General features: G+C 38.7%; 1 protein-coding gene across 2 annotated transcripts in view; it reads right to left on the bottom strand.

The window, feature by feature from the left end:
• LOC146468206 (myocyte-specific enhancer factor 2C-like) overlaps positions 1 to 9,838 on the bottom strand; it is a 37,496-nt gene extending 27,658 nt beyond the window's left edge. The window contains exon 1 of one of the 2 annotated variants that reach the window (XM_085125113.1): positions 9,720 to 9,838. The gene's annotated coding sequence lies outside the window, so the exon portion shown is untranslated. Of the gene's footprint in view, positions 1 to 1,556; positions 1,657 to 9,719 lie in introns of those variants that run through there. The other variant, XM_085125114.1, reaches the window with a different exon arrangement.
• Between the last annotated feature and the right edge of the window lie 4,659 nt (positions 9,839 to 14,497).

Here is a 14,497-nt window from a genome sequence, read left to right as displayed (position 1 = left end):
GAAAGTGCTGCTTAGTAGCTTTCATGTGAGGGGTCAACCTCTAGGATTTCGTTTCCAAATTCAAAACGCTAGAACCATCATGTGGAGCATGACAAACAGCAAAAGCAAAAAAAAAAAAAGGGAAAGCAGCACTAGCTATAAACAGTTTTCATTCTTCTTGAACGTTTTTCCTACATAACCCCACATGTGAAGATGGGCGGGAAGCCGAGTAAGACTTTAATTCACGAGTTTTGGGGCAGGCCTTGGTTAACCACGTTGGCGGAAAGGAGCGTGATGCAAATAACAGATTTGAGACTGATGTGTTTTATTGTGTACACACTGTGACTGTGCGCTACTCCATTTATTGTTATAATCAAAGAGTGCAGCATCATGATATTATATCGCGCTTTTTAAATTGCTTTAACAAATTATACCTGGTTACGGTCAGTGTATTTTTTATATACTTGCCTTATCCTCAAAACGTTTACGAGCTCATGCCTGTGTTCTTGGGACTAAAAGATGACAGTTTGTCAGCCGTGGTTGCGTGAGTTCAATGAATCGAAAAGGAAGGGTCAATTCACAAAGAACCACACCAAAAGGAGTGAATCGAAAGCTATAAAGGTATTATACAGTCCAGAATCGGTTTGAAAAAATGTCGGTTTTCCTGCCAATGAACATTCCGGTGTGTGAATCAAGCGCTGAATAGAGTGAGGTTTTGTTTTTGTTGGAAAAAATAGAAAATTGGAAACGGAGTGCTACCCACGCGAAACACACAAATATCTCGTCTTTTCAACATTGAATAGAACACAAATTCAATATAGACACCAGTTCCGGCGATATATTGATCTTAAGAGGGCCGGACAAGATGAATAAATAAAGATTCGCATTAGAGAGAGATTAAAACCTAAGCTTAAAAAAGCCCTTTATCAACGATAACATTGAAAAAACAGATTAAAATAAAAGAGGAAATAACTTAGATCAAATCTGCTTAGTAACCGACATTAGTGAGTTGTGAATTGAGAGAGAACAGTGTAGAGTCTACTGAGGGCTGAAAATAGATGAGCTGCTCAAAATATTTTTTGGTCCTATATATATATCATTTGCCATATCATGCAACAGACGAAATTGAAGTAAAAGTAAGCTCGCTGATCGTGAAATAAGGCTTCGCGTGGAAACTTTTACAAGCTCAGAAAGCTTTCAGTAAGCTTTAGTAAGAAATAATTCAATCCATGTTAATTTGATGTTAAAAGAATCCAAGGCAGTTTTAATTCGCGCTTTCTGTTACAGGATAAATAGACAAGATGAAAACTCTCTGACGAAGAAAATTGACGCGAATTTATTGAAACAAGAAAGACATAAAAAAAATTTCTGTGAATACAGCTTCACTGTGGGACTGGTGGTAACTAATCGCAAATTAAAGCTGTTTTTGGCTCGGGTGTGTTAAACGGTGCGTTTGCAAATAAACCTCGCTAAATATAGTTGTAGAAATTTTTACACGGGTTAAATACTACGATTAAGATAAAGACCACAGCTATTTAAAAATAAACTTGTTAAAAAAAAAAAAATCAAGGACTTACCCGTTTAAAGCCTGACTCGCCCAAAATGATCCTGAATAATGTTAGTCAAAGGTCTGCTCTGCAGGAAGGTCAGACGAAATGAAAGAATAGAACAGGTTGAAAGCTTTAATTAAAGAGGAAAATTCAAAGCATAAAAATGTCCCAAGGCCCTCTCGTTGATCAATATAATTATGATGTCATCGGAAAGTCGTTTGAATTTTTTTAAATCTTTTAAAGCCACGAAAACAATGGGTGAGACGATTTTGATAGTTCATATTAGGGAAGGCACGGAATTTGTTTACATGCAAAAAGTCGTTTTTCATTGCATTACTTGGAATGCAGCATAGCTGTGGTCTAATTTGCGGTTTCACGGGATAATCGAGAAGAAAGTCGATCAGTTTGTGGAATAAATACTCGATTTTTACCATAAAAAGTCTTATTCGTAGTCGAAGTGTATGAACATACACATACAAAAATATTTTTTTAAAGTACCATACTTGGCTAAACGAGCAGTATCGTTTGACGTAAAACGATTTCAATGAAATATGCCTTACCGTGCACAGTCATGATAGAGGAAAGGCCCTTAATTCTTATCCGAATTCCAGACGAGTTTTACAACCAGAGAATAATTTGATCGTTATTATTCTTTTGTAAGTTTAACTCAGTTCTATATCGTCCGACACAGTCCTGTAAATGCACAAAACGTAAACAATAATGATTGAAAAAAAATTTGCTCTCTTGAGTTCAACTGCGTTTCCTCACGAAAATGGCGTCGCCCGAGCAACAAGGTGGTACTGAATTCCACAGACTGTCCCAGTGATATTGAATCTTCTCGACTTGCCTCTCTGAGGTGCACAGCGCTAAGCCGCGAAATAAGGCAATTATCTGTACCTTTATTAGCAACATATGAGATGTAGCTTAACTTCTGATGGGCTTAGAATTTATTGTATTTTGTAGTTTAAACTCAAATCAGCTCATTAAAATGAGAGACACCATGAGACCCTCCTTTATAATCACGTACATCTCAGTTTAAAAGAGCTTTTTACTGATCGTAGGGAATGTGTCAAAATAAACTACTACTAGCACTACTACGACTATTTCCAATACCACCATCACCACCACTGCCTCTATAACTATACCACTGAACCTTCCCTGGTAAGAGTGTCAACTCTGTGGATGGAATCCTAAAGTGTGGCCTTTCAGTTAAAACTACTGACAAGTAGTTTCTTCGGATGCTTTTTATTGTGTCGTTTAAGGAACTTTTAATGAACTTTTGGTTCGGCTTTGGATGGCATCGTAAAGTGTAACCATTCGTCGAATGAAACTTACGAAGCAGTACTTTACTCACCGCGGTAAAGTTTATTGTGCTGTACAAGGCGATTTCAACTTTTTGAGGATTGAGTCGGTTGTGGGTCGAATCCTAAATTGTAACAACGGAATGAAACTAACGGCTCAGTGTTGAACAGTACTTTCCTATGTTGTTGTTTATTATGCTGTACAAGGTGGGTCTTATGTTTGAGTCTGTGGATGAAATCCTAAAATGTGACCATTCGAATGAAAGCTACTGAGCAGTACTTTCATTTGTTGCTGTTTAATTATGCTGTACGAGGAGGTTCTAAGTTTTGAGTCTGTGGATGAAATCCTAAAGTGTGACTATTCAAATGAAAGCTACTAAGCAGTACTTTCCTGTGGTGCTGTTGACCATGCTGTAAAAGGTGGTTCTAACTGTGGTTGAAATCCTAAAGTGTGACCTGATTGAGTGACAGCTACTGGGTAGTACACAGGTTTAATGTTGTGGATGACAAGCTACTGAGCAGCCACAAATTCCTGTGGTGCTGTTTGTTTTGGCGAGCTGCACAAGTATATAATTTTAATTCATGTAATTATAAGTCAATGGATAAAAAAAAATTGCAATGGGCCATTCATATTAAAGTTCTCAAACAGTACTGACTTTTATATAGTATTCTTTGTTTCTCAAATTGAAATTTCGAATTTCTTTCGGTGTTACATGAAAATTTCAGAACTTGTACTTATGCTACATGATCAGCTCTGTTTCAACCTGGTTTGAAAACAAGATTTGAGATCAGATGTTATATGATATATAAAACTTAAACCGGCCTTATTTATTAAGCAGTTAACAATATTATTTTAAAAGAATCATACTTGGAGATTGATGATGGAGGATCGTAAAAAGGCTATCAGGATCTATTTCTTCTTGAGAGGCTCTTGCTTACGCAGTCGCTTGAAAATGTTTTGATACACCACATGGCTCACAATACCTAAACTGACACACGCCCACGAAACAGAAGAAAAGTCGAAACTATGCACTAGAGACTCCGCGATGGGTGAAGTAGATGTGATTGATCACCAACACACGATGCGATCACAGGTGAGGCTTTGTCGGTAATACTGACTTGCTTTCTTGAAAAGCAATTTACAGCAAAAGAAGTTCCTGTTGAAATACTACGTAATAAAAAGTCTGCTCTCAGACAGTCTCGATACTCTGGTTCTATAGAACAACTCGCACACGGCAACTGTATTGTACAACAATGGAATACAAGCTACTGATGATATCAAGAAAGCGATTGTAGCCGGGTGATCTGACCTGAATTTTCGACAACATGAACATGCACGCATTCGTCAAAGAGCTGATATTTTAAAAGATTCACAGGTGGACCTTTGACACGTTGTTTTACCGGAATGGCTGTTAAAAGCTAAGTGTACTAACATCAGCTAAGAACATTGAGAACTGTGACAACGCCTTCATTTTCACTTGGGGGGCGCGTTCAAAATAATACAATAGAATATCAATGATAGCTTCTAAAAGGTTTTTCACAAATTTGACGCTTTTTTAGGCTTACGCCAAGAGTGTTTTGGAATACTATTTATGTGTACATTTAGAGAGAGGAATATACGCTTTAAAGTGGGAATAATAAACCTAATAAAAGTTGTGGGCAGAACAATGTATCAGAAAAAGTATCAAAGGTTATAAAAATAACAAACAGATACGATAATTTGTTATTTTGTTACTTTGGGGGAAAAAAGAGCAGAATCGATTTGATACATTTGTTTTGGGCAATTGTTGATGCGTCACTGCACGCAGGGAAGGCGGATTTTACACTGAAAAAGAATTGGCGATATCGATAAAGAAATAGAACATTGGGATAATGTTTTACTCCTAAAACTTGACAGCAACGAATGTCCGCTTTCTAAATTTAGAACCCGTGAATATTAATAAACATCTTCACGTTTGAGCGTTCAAATTTATTTTTGCAGTATTGAGCAGTAATGAGGGCACCAACGGTCTTTTTCGATTAAATTTCTCTTTGGACTAAATTACACCTCAGAAACTCGGAATAGAGTAAAAGAAAAACTAACGTTTTCTTTAGCGAAAACTTATCCCTTTTGTTTTCGAAAGGGCAAATATTTCTTTAGAGTACGAAATAACGCGGAAAGCCAACAGTAGCCCGAAAATCGGAGAATAATAAGATTCCTTTCCTTAAGATTTTCTCTGATTTGAATTTCAGGTAAAGAATCCGGAAAGGTTAAACTGTGTTATCCGCTGATCAATTCAAACCTTCAACACTCCGCCCCCCCCCCCCGGAATACCCCGGGTATTTAAAGCATTTTCCGTGCCCGGGGAGTAGGGCATTTGATGGGGAATGCTAAGTTTACACCTTGTGGTGGAATTGCCACGAGGTTCCTGATCCATGTTCGAGTTCATGGGGGAAAATGTTTCTTTTGTGAGCGATTGGCTCACCATAAAGAGTCTCCACAAACTTTAAAGTGTTTTCGAAGGTATGTATAGAAAATCGGATTGAATGTGAACACGGTTTTCAAATAGCGTCCACCAAAAATCGGAACATTGTTTTTGTAGAGGGACATTTGATTTGAACAGCTTTTTTCAGTGTTGGTCCTGCGGGGCGGGAATTTTCAAAAGTTCAAATTCCCTGGGGTTCAAAAGTTGCCCCGTTGGGAAGGGGGGAAGGAGGGGTGTTACGGACGTTTCGAACTGATCTGCGCATTAGATAACACAATTATGCCTAAAAAGCCATAAAACGATCTGGAAAAACAGAAGGAAACATTTCCAAGTAATTTTCTTTCAAAAATCGCTTGAGCAACAAGGTGGTTTAAACTTTTGTCTGCGGATGAAACGATAAAGTGTGTCCATTCAAATTCCAAAGTAGAACGCCGAGTTAAAAATGCTAAAAGATGGTATAATTCGATCATTTTTGGATTGATCAAAAAACAATAAACAATTTTCCGTCGAAAGCCTGTAATAATTCTAATAGAATCGGAAAAAGCTTACCTGCATGGAGTGTTTTCCTGTTGCTTGAACTCCTCAAAGCCCGTTTGAGCTATTTTCCTGTCAGCTATTTATCAATGTAATTAAATGCACTAAAAGCACGTCACATGACGTGGACCACTTGTAACAGCTGAGAGGAAAACGCTCAAAACGGAGCTCAGAGATCGAAGTCATAAGAAAACACACCGGGAAGTTTTTTTTACATAACCGAACGGATAGTAACCGGAAAGTTGGAGAGCTTATGTCGTCGACCTGTGACGAACGTTTTGTCAAGAAGATAAGACGGCGGCTCTGCATCGGAAAGGTGAGAATCAGTGTTTGTTGTTGAAAACCGGCGGTGAGCGAAAAATTTTGCCAAGACCGAAATAACCGGAGCTGTTCTGAACTCTGTTCCGTCATATTGTTTTACTGAGAAAATTGTCAACTTGAATAAAGGTTAGTTTTGAAATGTTTTAATTTTCCAATGTATTACTCAACTGTTTTAATTTTAATTTTTTAGTTTATGAGATTATGACTACCACAATTATTATTCGATGAAATTCCGGTTTTGAAACTAACCTAATCTCCCATACTTCCTTACAGCTTTTTACTGTATAAGGGAAAAATGACGTCAGTTATTATGCATCTCTTCTGTTATGTCAGCTACACCCAATTGTCCTTTTCGTGGAAAGAAGCTTGAATTTCCGGAATAATAAAGAAAAGCTAGCGTTCTGTTTGGTGTTCACGAAATTCATTCCTTTTACTTTTGAAGGCAAAAATCAATGAGGTAGTTACGGATAGATAATTTATTAACTTAAACCTTACAGCCCCCAGGCCAGCTTTGCAATTGTTATCATGTTCAAAATACTACTCCTAAAATAAAGGCTAAAAACTATATTCATGCAATAAGCCTTACAAATTATTGTTTACGTACTAATAGAATACAAAACTGAGGGATCGATCGAGTACCGCTAGTTGGCATGTCGGGAGGAATTACCTATAATATAACTGTTTCTTGAATCTGTTCGTTTTGCATTTCGGGACTGTTGAAACTTTCGCCTTTTCCGCAATGTGCACTGCTATTTAAAGGAAACAATAATGCATGCAGATCGCGGCGTCAATTGTTAATAATTTCTTCACACAGATCGGTTCTCAAACATAAGCTGTTCTACAGTCGTACAAAGTTGTCAGATTTAAGGTTTCTAATGCTTTTCCATAAGACTAATCACAGGAAAGATAATGCGCATCGCGCACTTTTGTAGCTTTTCAGTAACTCATCGGAAAGGTACTGCGGCAATGCATTATGGTAAACTTAACATGCGTATTCAGAACCTAGGCGGAAGCAAGTGACATAAAAAAGGAGGAACGCCCATGCGCTTCAGCTTCCTGAGAAAGGATTAACGCTTCCGGAAACCTTTTTACAAGTGCCTAAAACGTAGTCTGCCGTTTGAGTTCATTATATTTTATAAGGCCTAACAGCTTTGCAGATGGGACAACCTCGATTTTCTTATCAATAACAACAATGGGCTCAAATGCATCGCAAGACTTATCGGCCCGAGTCTTTCTGGCGAGCTCAATTCCATACTCTTGTATTGTACTTTGATCGTTCTTAGAAATGACTTCCGCAATTGTGGCATCACCCACGTACTCCCACAGATCAAAGCAGTCCACATTCAAATCATTGACCATTATCAAACAAACAGCTAGCCAGGGGCCAAGTTTAGTGACCTGTGGCACGCCAGCCGGAACAGCTTTCCACTCCGAGTAACAATCGTTACTCAGCTGAACTCTTTGCTTGCGGCATAAAAGGACATATAAAATCCAGCATACAATGGTTCTAGGGATGATGCAGTTTGTCAAGCAGTTTCTTTGTGAATATGCGATGACGAAATTTTAAGTTTTTAACAGTAACAGGACAGACGAAAAAAAAAATTGTCCAATTAATTTGTTAAACTACATGGCGATCGATAGCTGTGTAGAGCAGTGCAGAGATGGTTCTGACTTAAAAAGGCCCAAAGGAACTTAAAACAAAATCGGAAAGAAGGAAACTGGAAGCATCGACAAATAATGATTTTATGATGCTTGTTATCGACACCTAGAAAAGTTACCACCATTTTGGAAACTTTTCGCAAACTTTCGATGAAGTAGACAATCCGGCCTTGCTTGTCAGTTATTAAAAAACAGTTTAGACGGTGTTTAACAAGACCACGTTCTAAGCCATTTTCAATTTTGCCAACAATCACATCTAAACATTATCTACTGCCGACGGTTACAAGAAGGCTTGCATCCCAGACTAGAAAACTATTTATCTACTTAAATAAGCCACTTATAAACAGATTTGGAGGCCGACCGATTGGTCTTAAGCCGGGGCCTCAGTTGGACTTTGTTTAGATAATTGGCCCTAAGTGTTTTAAGTAGGATCCTATTTTCTTGCAAAATAGTGAAAAACTAATTAGCTGCAAAGCTTATACGTAGACACCTAAAGTTACAAGATACCGCCAAGAATTATGCCACTGAAATAAGGTATTGTACTGTACTATATTGTGTATGAATGTACAAACTTACGGCAAACTATCAACCCCACGGTAGAATTTGAACGGCGCCGTTTCTTTTCAAAGTTATCAGTGGTACGCATAGGACATCAGTGGCAGCATTTATACGGTAATGCGGCGCATAAGCAGACCATGACATTTTCATGCGAGCGCGAAAAGCACCTGCCGCGCGCCGAAACATTACATCCTAACTATGCGCTGCTTCCACGCTCCGGGCAATTTCCGCATGCTGTGGTGCGTTCTTCCTTGTCGACTTTCCTTTTGCGGAATCTAAGGAGGAAGGAACTAAATCAACTCGCGTAGAGTCCACCGGAATCGATTTTCGTTGCGCTTTCCTTTCCTTTCTTTTTTCCTTCTCTAGCTCATAAGAGTGGGCAGCTTTTATTATCTCGCAAATGGCTCTAATAACTGTTCTCTTGAACCTGCCCTTCCTTTTTGGAATCGAGATCTTTGTTAAGGATTTTTTGCGAAACACCATCTCTTACAAAATATTAACAAGAACCACACAAAAACCACGTTAATTTAAAATATAGTAGACGTATTTTTGGCTTGCTCCCATTAGGTACGATCAGATAGAAGTAGGGAGCGATAAATCTCGGCGATAGAATAAATGTGATGGAATATTTTAATAATGGCGGTTAGAGACTGTTGTGAGTGTTTCGTTTACAAATACACGCACGCGCTGACTGTACAATGAACGAGAAATGTTCAATACTGGACGAGGCCTTCTTAGGCCTGTTACCAGTCTGTTACCAGTCGTTTTGTTTAGTAGGAATCTAGGGTAAAATTCGCAAAGATGGCCGGCTTTACGGTAAAGTTTACTTTGAATATACAGGCTTTGCTTACTGTGAACATAAAGCTTGTTGAGAATAATGTATTATTGAGTAAGTGACACAGGCTTACTCGGAAAAAAATCCGAGTTCCCCTATCAGGAGTCGAACCTAAGACCTTTCGATTACTAGTTCGGATGCTCTACCACTGAGCTACAGGAGACTCGTGGGAGCTAAGGCCATTAAACTAGGTTGATGGGACAAACATCCTGCATAGTACTAGGATTGGAACATGTGAGGCATATGCGCGATGGAATAAATGTGATGGAATATTTTAAGCCTGGTGAATAAATGAGAATGATGTATTATTCAGTAAGTGACACAGGCATACTCGGAAAAAATCCGAGTCCTCCTATCATTAACTAAAATTTTATCAACGCCTCCTGATAGGAGCACTCAGATTTTTTTCCGAGTATGCCCATGTCACTTACTGAATAATACATCATTCTCAATCTCGTGAATAGTTCAGTTACAAATAACTAAAACTTTTCCTTACGATTAATGAAATCATGCTTACCTTTCGTAAATTTCAACACTGAGTGTGTAGACCAGCAAGGTAGTTAAAAGTTCTGTACGGCCACACACCTCAAATGAAAAGAAAACACGTTGTCCAGAGTGGTCAATTTTCGTCACCATTCACAATGGAGGAAACAACCAAACTAAAATGCACACGAAAATATAAGGCCTAAGGTGCTTCAAAATGCCTTTCCTGCAGCTGTGGTCTTCGCTATCGACAAAGACGCGATGAACGAGGAAAGAGCGTTTCCTTGCTCAAACACGGGAGGGAGGGGGGGGGGGGAGGGGGGCAACAAGAATCACGTTTATACGAGGGGTTTAAATGCCAGTGATAATGCATAGAGAACCGAACGGAGAGACAAAGAAAATGTGCTAAATGAACTGTCCCTGAAATAGAAATCAGTATTTTCTTCGAATTCGTCTCATTATTACCGTTACACTTGATTTGCATGCAAGGAAATTACTTATAAACACGATACATTTTATCAACGTCACCAACAGCAAGGTACATTTCCGGTCAAATGCTACTCATTCATTTGTGTTGAGGTTTCCGAGAAGAAAAGGATTAGAAGAGTAGATCTGAAACTTATCATCGAGAAGGGTAAGAAACTCTGATCACCTTCAATTATAGCTCAGCTACCAAGCAAACTTAGGCAATCAAGAAAATCGTGTAAACAGGGAAGCACGTCAGCTTTTAACAACTGTGTTGCTATGGTAATTTGGCCACCTTTTTAAAAAGATTCGACGGCTGACGTTTCGAGCGATAGCAGCCTTCAATTCGCTCTGGCAAATACTGGAATCGTCAGTTCTCGAATCTTTACGGTGGCCAAATTTCGAATAAAACCGCTCAAATACTTGCCCCCCCCCCCCCCTCCCCCCTCCCCAACCGACACAGCAGCAACTAACACCCTTACTAGTACAATGCACGTTATCGAGTAGGGAAATAGTGAGAATGTTCAGAATGAAATATTATGTATGAACTGTAGGTGAAAGACTTTTGAGAAGAACCACTGCTGTAATCTACGCAACTTACATGTAAACAGTTGCGAAAAGAAACAGAAAAAAATTCAGGCTTGAATCGAACGGATCAGTTCGACCTTTTAAGTGTTTTCTGCCAACTGCCGGTCAAACTGTGCTATTAAGCCAACTGGGAGCTGGTCATTTTCTCATAAATATTAGATTGTGTCCGATAAAATGGACAAATTCAGATTTAAAAAGGGTTGTTTTGAAAGGAATTAACTAGCTGTTCGATTAGCTTTTCATCTTTCGAGTTGTTCTAAATAAAGCCACATTCTATTTTTGAAAAGCCCACATCTGCTCCAGTTCCTGTGATTTCCTGATTTTTTAAAGTAGTTGTGAGCAGCTCATCGTGGATAGTTCGAAAAGAAGCAAATGTGTTAGGTTACAAAAGTATTGTTTGGTTTTCAAAGGCTAAAAAGCTCTGATCTAGAATAAAGAAATAACTCTTTCCTCGATTTTCCTCGCTAGAAATATGAGAAAAACAGGCCGCAGCGTCGGATCCTTCTCGACCGGATACATCGATCATCTTGTTCTTGTCCTATAGTTGTAAACTCTTCGTCGTTTACATAGCAGAAATATTAAGACAATTCGCTACTGAACGGAAACATTGGCTAACCGGACGGGCAATCTCCTTTAATCCCCTTTTAATACTGATTTAAAGCATCCGTTGCTGATTCAGTTTATGTTCAGGCGTGCCGATCGGAGGGTTGGAGGGTAGGTGCTGCGAAGATGGGTTTCTTGTCCCTTAGGCAAGAAACTGTACTCTACGTTTTCGTTCTCGACCTAGGTGTGCAAGAAGACATTGTCAACAAAATGCTGGGGGTAGAGGAAGAAGGGGGGGGGGGGGGGGGGAGAGAGAGTCCCCGGAAAGTAGCAATTCCTGCTTTGGCCTTGAACTGAAGTTGTTTGCTCCTGTTTCCAACCATTTGAGATTTAGGAATTTGAATCATTATTTTTAATGTGAGTAGACAACAAAGAACACATAAACAAAGCATTTATTCAATCTTTACTTCGGCCCGATTTGGCCAAATGTACCATGTAAGATTAGGATTGTAAATTTTCAAGGTGCTTCCTGATGAAATAACTTATGATTTAAAACACAAACACTTTTCAACAACAGCATCATAACATTAGATGGTAACATTGCATATTCCACCAAAACTTTAAGATAATAAAGCCATAAACAAATATATTTTAAAACATTTGAAGGCCATAGAAAATCGTCAAGCCCTTTTGAACTGGTAACCGGAATTATCACCTTCAAGGCAGTGAATTAATCATTGTTTTATATTTTTTTCGTGGAGTCAAAACAAAGGAAGTTTGCTCAAATGCAAATGTCACACTTCAAGCGAATCCACCATTGAAGTAAAAAAAACAAACAAACAAAACAAAACAGAAACTTCTTCGATCGCCCTCTATAGCGGATATATTATGCAGATTTCAGTGAGTTGACTGTCATAATCGGTGAAAATTTGGGAACTGGTTATTGACTTATATTTTTATTAGCAGTATGGTCCAAACTGGTGATGATGGGAATTAGATCTAAATACACACACAAATACAAAAGTGCGTAGTGTAGTCCATGTCAACCGTCCGTTCCAAAAATATCAATTACGTGCTATTGGCTCCAAACTTCTAAATAATCGATTAAAATCATGCCCTGGTTTTTCAGTTTAAACTATGTTTAGTAACTCATCAACTGAGATGCTGTAAAAAGTTATTCTTGCAGATCGCTGGTATATAAAACAATTATAAACGCTAAGGGTTGTACTGAAAAAATAATAATAAAATGAAATAAGACTGACCTGTCTCTATTGGCTTTAATCCCGATCTGAAAACTGGCGTGGTCTTTCAGTTAGTTTTTTTTTTCAAGAGGAGGTTTGTACCACACTGGTTAAGGATAACTTCTAGGTGCAGGAAATCTTGAAACTGATTAAATGCGATTTCATGCCAGCGAAGCAGGAAGTCTAGTACGAGAGTGCGTGGGCGTTCAATTCACGGCATTGACGTCAGTCAAGAAGAAGAAAGCCATAGACTCATTTCAGTTTTTATTTTTAAACTGTTCTAGCACCGGATACTTTTGTGGGTCTGCACAAATGCATCGTTTAGGGTTTAAATTGGAACCTGTTAGTTTGACTGAAGAAACACAGGGTAAAGGAGAAAAGAAGTCTCCGGAACTTTCTGTTTTCCGCGGAAAAGCCTGACAAAAACAAGGAAAGCGAAAACTAAAGCAAGAACAACCAAGAAAGATTTTAAAACAATTGTTCCAGTTATAAACTTAAAACGCACGAAATATATGCGAAGCTTAAGTCTCCCATGCAGTCATTTTTAGCGGTTTTAAGGGCAGTCATATTAAGCTCCTTCCTTAATTAAAAACGACTGCGTGGGAGGCTAATTCAAGCCTTCCCGTGCCACCATCTATCGTAAGGGACCACTTTCTTAAAATACTACCAACGTATCACAATGTAATCTCTACGGATGTAACCTCTGGTAAGCTTAAGTGACCGAGTCCACTTTCAGGAGTAATGTTTTGAAATTTTCTATTATTTATAATCTCCGGTAAGCGACCACTTGACATTACCCGTAACTCTGAAATAACAACGAATTTTGTTCCTTGAAAAGAACACTTTGTTTGTGATAAGATGACCAGTGCTTTGCTGTATACTTCCACAGAGATATAAAGTTCTATTGGTTAATCCTGTAACTTACGCGGATGTTGAAAAATTCTATTGTAAATACACATATAGCAAAGTGTTATCTGTTAGGCAATCATCGTGTAACTTTTTTGACTTAATATTGGAAAGTATCAAGTATTTTTCGACTATGAAAGGATATTGTTACTAAAAATACTCATGATTCAGCATTTCAGGCTTATAAATGCACAGTCTAAACTGAGACCGCAAAATTTAGACCCTCAATATTGTGACCTCTCATAAGCGACTACCTTCCGTAAGCGATCATATACCATCCGAGGCTTGACATTTTGGGTGGTCGCTTATTTTTACCGTGAAGGCACAACTGTACATGGAGCGAGTCTTTTTCGGTGCACACAACAAAAGCCCGCACTTACAAAAGATTTCAATAAGTCAAGGCTATTTTACACTAGGGTGGTAAAAAAAACCCACAAACCTTTTCTCCTCGAGTCACGAATCACGCCTCTTGTCCCAACTAGAACGAGCAAGGCATTGTGGGATCGGTATGCGTAGATGGTGGACATCACGCCGACAGGAGCCCATGCGCCGACCAAAAAGTGTGTTTTACGGCATCTTCTCGAGGTAGCGTAGCTCTTGTTAGATAGTTTTCTCCTAAAAGAGTATTTTCTATACAAGTGACTGTATCCAAACGATCCGGCAATCCCTCACTCTAAGTTCTGTCATCATGTGCAGAGACAATATTCAGCGAGAAGTGGTAATATAAGAAAAGACAGTCGACTTTTGACAGAAGCAAATGCCTATAATCTGTAACCTAGGTTTAAGAGTGAATTAATATTCTTTGTTATCATTTTCAGTTCTTTTTTACCTACCGCTACTTGATTCTCGTTTTTCACGCAAGTTGTCATCGGATTCACGAATCACGCAGAACAGATCACGCACGGGATCACGCATCACATTTGGTTTTTTTTTTTCTCGAAGCACGCAAAATCCGTCAACCCCTTTACCGCCCTGTTACACTGGGCAATGTTCCGTACTACTTGCCATACAACTTTTGAAAAATGTGCTTTGCGAGCTGAGAGAAATTGCTGAAAGCATGTTAGACTTT

The sequence above is a fragment of the Pavona decussata genome, unplaced genomic scaffold (assembly GCF_977016875.1).
Source record: "Pavona decussata unplaced genomic scaffold, jaPavDecu1.1 SCAFFOLD_133, whole genome shotgun sequence".
Classification (NCBI taxonomy): Eukaryota; Metazoa; Cnidaria; class Anthozoa; order Scleractinia; family Agariciidae; genus Pavona; species Pavona decussata.
The sequence above is the reverse complement of the archived record's forward strand: the minus strand, read 5'-3'. Positions and strand labels throughout refer to the sequence as shown.